We start from the raw sequence: 4,477 nt of genomic DNA, 5'->3' as shown, positions 1-4,477 counted from the left end.
GATGCGCAAGCAAAGGTGCATGGAGGTTCACAAGTGCCCACAATAGTTGTTCCTCCCGAAGTAGGGGCACATCAGGAAATCGACAATGAAGCCGAGGTATCATTGGAAGCCACTCTTCCTGATGATCATTCATTGTCTTCCACATCCCTAGCAAGGAAAAGATCAAGGGGGGTGTCTACATCTTCTTCAAGCCCACCGCCTTCTGATGATCTGGATGACGAATGGGTACCACCACGGCAGCCTGAGAGTGAGGCACACCATGATCTGACACCGGTACCTAAGCGTAAAAGGAAGGTCGTCCAAAAACTCAAACCTATGGAGTGTGATGAGGCTCAACAAGAAGTGACAGATACTACTGGTGATGAAGCCTCTCACGATGACGACGAGCCAGTCATCACAAAGGTCACTGCAGCCCCACCGGGCATGCAGCAAAGAGACATTTTGACCCTATCCCGAGAAGCTGCTGAGCGTGATGATGATGTCGGCGAGGAGGCAATGGAAATGGAATCATTAGATTTGGAGTTAAGTAGTACACCAAAACCTACCGCTTCCATATTTCTTCGCAAGAAGGTACCCACCTCGTCCTCGACCTCAATTCGTGGTGGTGAAAGTGCAAAACGTACTGAAGTTCGGCAATCCACATCCTCCACTTCATCTGGCATTAGCAGCAGGACCACCACCACCAGTATCGCCGCCTCCTCCGGCCCCCGAAGACATTTCAAGTCTCCAGTTTGGGACTTCTTTAGTGTTTGCCCAAAAAATGAAAACATAGCCATTTGTAGTATTTGTAAGCTTCGAGTTAGTCGTGGTAAGTTGGGTTCCAACTATGGTACCGGAGGCCAGAGAGGTCATCTTAGGAGAACGCACGATGTCCAATGGTTTGCGCACCTACACACGATCAAGGAAGCCGCAATTGCACGCAATGAAAACGTTGTTTTTTCATCTGGTGATGACGAGGAGGTACAAGACGATTCAAACACTTCACTTACACCCAGTTCCCCTGTCAGCAGCACACCCCATGGGAGCCACACTAAGAGTGTGGGAGAGAGTGAGACATCAATGCGGAAAAGTTCATCAGCGAGCGTAACTGGGTCGAAGAGATCATCATCATCCCGTAAATCCTTGGTCCAGGGCAACATTAAAAAGATGTTGTTTACAGAAGCGCAATATGAACGCAACCACCCAATGACCCGTCTGTATAACACTAAGCTGGCTAAAATGCTAGCTCTGGACCTTCTCCCTTTTTCTTTTGTAGAAGGGGTTGGTTTTCTAGAATTAGTGACAGCGCTCTGCCCTAAATGGAAGGTTCCTAGCCGGTTCTATTTTGCACGAGTTGCGGTTCCAGCACTACATGAAGATGTTCTGAAGGTGATTGGGGCAGCTTTGCAGAAGAGTGCTGTTCACACTATACATCTGACAACAGACATGTGGACCAGTGGCGCAGGCGCTGATTACATGTGCATCACTGCACACTGGGTCTCTTTTTCAGGGGTTAAAGCAAAGCTAAACTCAGGTGTTGACACTAACATTGTTTTTAAAGGTGCTCGGAAACATGCAACACTAGTCATGTTTGGTTTGGAGAAACGTCACACAGCAGAAAACATTTTGGATGTCTTTAACACAAAGGTCCTTAACTGTCTGTCCCCACTAAAACGCAAGGTTGGTTATGTTTCCACGGACAATGGCTCCAATATAGTTAAGGCCATGAGGGACGGTTACTATTTCAGAGTGCCGTGTTTGGCGCACTGTATAAACCTGGTTGTCCAAAAATTCTTGGGTAATAAAGGCAGTGCAGCGTACGGTGTATTGGACACCTGCCGAAAAATGTGCAAGCATTTCAGCCATTCTTTTAAGGCCCGGAAGCAGCTGAGGAGCCTGCTATATCAACATCAAATGCCAGTGAAAGCACTCATCCAGGAGGTGGTAACACGTTGGAACTCAACGTTCTACATGCTTGAGCGTCTGTATGAGCAGTATACGGAACTCGATCAATATTTCCTTAAAGAGGGTGCAGAGGAGCTGAGGATGGGTGGGCCGCAATGGAACATAGTTGAAAGCCTGACACGCATGCTTCGTCCTTTTGAGTTCTTCACGCGTGCAGTCAGCAAGGAGGACTCTAATTTGGGAAAAGCTATCCCATTGTTGTACATGCTGGAGGACCAACTGAAGGAGGTGTGTTCTGTGTTTAGAAAAGATAAAAACCAAGACTCTTTGCTTCTGGCCGAGCAATTATTAGAGCTCCTAGAAGGTGATGAACGTCTTAAAAAGATCCACTCAGAACAGCATTACATTTGTGCTACTATTCTGGATCCACGCTACAAAAAGGCGCTGGCAGGCCAAGCATTCTTTCCTTTTGATGATGAACATGTTCTAAAGTACAAACGTTGGCTAGCCTTGTCAGCCAAGAAGTTTGAAACAGAACGGCTGGAAATTGAAGGAAATGGCAGTACATCAGCAGGCCATCCCCAGTCAAAACAATCCACTTCTGCACCTGTGGCTGTGGCACAAGTGACCTCTCAGCCGTTAAAGACACCGGCAACCGGATCATCTGCACGAAAGACAACAGAAACATTGGAGGCTGAAGAGGATTGGCTAGCTCTGCGTGGGTTTGGTTCTCAAAAGGTCAGAGGCACAGCAAGAGCTAAGCAAAGTGGAGGAACCTTGGATGAGGACCTTGAGTCGATGGTGAAGGACTATCTGAATGACTCAACAGAGGTCTATGTTAATTCTGACCCATTGGCGTATTGGCATGGGAAAAAAGAATTGTGGCCACAGCTCACCAACCTGGCTTTAAACTACTTGTCTTGCCCACTCGCAAGCGTGTCTTCTGAACGGGTTTTCAGTGCGGCTGGTGGGATTGTAACTCCCAAACGGAGCCGCCTCTCGCCCAAAAATGTGGAGAGGTTAACAATGATCAAGATGAATCAGCACCTCATACCACCAGATTTCAGAGTACGAGAGAGCGTGCCGGATGAAGAGGAGGTGGACAGCAACATAGATGAGGGAATTTCTACTCTGTCAGGTGACACTGAGCTCACCCTGCCTGAATTTGCAGAGTATGATGACGAAGCCTTATTCTTATTCCTGGACCGTGATACCGACTTCGAGCCCTGAAAATGAGACAACGAATCAATAACTTTCTTTTTCATCCTTATTCACTTTTATTCCTGTGTGTCTGTCTTTCTTTGTTGTGCACAGTTAATATAATTCAAACTTTAATCAGATAATCACAAAAACAAGCCCATCAGCAGAACTGTCTTCACTTGTTTGCTAATTTATTTGAAGGTGCCGCAGTCTGCATTCCTCAGGTTCACAAGTTCAGAAGAACATGCTCCTCTATCCTCCTCCTCCAGACTCCTATTTCCATCAAAGCAGAGGGCTGGTTTACGCCCAATGAAGAAAGACTCAGCACTTGTGGGGGTGTTGTTCTACCTCTTTGCAGGTGAGTTGACGGGTCTGGGGCCATTGCTGGGAAGCACTAAAAGTGGTTTGGACCAAATCCGAGGCGGAAAATTTTTTGTGTTTTTGATGACTTGCTTGCCTTTGAGGTGCTCTTAGGGGGGGTTCCGTCTGTTTGTGGGTGAGTTTCGTGGTCTGGGAGCATTGCTGGGACACTCTAATCTTGATTGCATTTGCTTTTCAGGAAATCCGTCGTGCCAACCCCGACTTATGGCCTAGCTACGCAGCGCGTTTGGACCGAAGGCCCAGAAATATTGCAAGTATGAGATTTTGCTTTTGGCCTGTTTGGGGGTGTTATGCTTCTTGGCGGGTGGGTTGACGGGTCTTGGGGCATTCCTGGGAAGGTCTAATACCGGGTAGAAGTGGTTGGGACAAAATCCAGGCCGATTTTTTCTGGCTATTTCTGACATTTTGCTCTATGTAGCGTTTTCGGGGGCCTGTTTGGGGGGCTTCCTGGTGTTTGTGGGTGAGTTTCGTGGTCTGGGAGCACTGCTGGGACACTCTAATCTGGATTGCATTTGCTTTTCAGGAAATCCGTCGTGCCAACCCCGACTTATGGCCTAGCTACGCAGCGCGTTTGGACCGAAGGCCCAGAAATATTGCAAGTATGAGATTTTGCTTTTGGCCTGTTTGGGGGTGTTATGCTTCTTGGCGGGTGGGTTGACGGGTCTTGGGGCATTCCTGGGAAGGTCTAATACCGGGTAGAAGTGGTTGGGACAAAATCCAGGCCGATTTTTTTTTTTTGGCTATTTCTGACATTTTGCTCTATGTAGCGTTTTCGGGGGCCTGTTTGGGGGGCTTCCTGGTGTTTGTGGGTGAGTTTTGTGGTCTGGGAGCACTGCTGGGACACTCTAATCTTGATTGCATTTGCTTTTCAGGAAATCCGTCGTGCCAACCCCGACTTATGGCCTAGCTACGCAGCGCGTTTGGACCGAAGGCCCAGAAATATTGCAAGTATGAGATTTTGCTTTTGGCCTGTTTGGGGGTGTTATGCTTCTTGGCGGGTGGGTTGACGGGT

This window comes from Lissotriton vulgaris, chromosome 8 (assembly GCF_964263255.1).
Source record: "Lissotriton vulgaris chromosome 8, aLisVul1.2, whole genome shotgun sequence".
NCBI classification, from domain to species: Eukaryota; Metazoa; Chordata; class Amphibia; order Caudata; family Salamandridae; genus Lissotriton; species Lissotriton vulgaris.
This window is presented reverse-complemented; position numbering follows the sequence as displayed.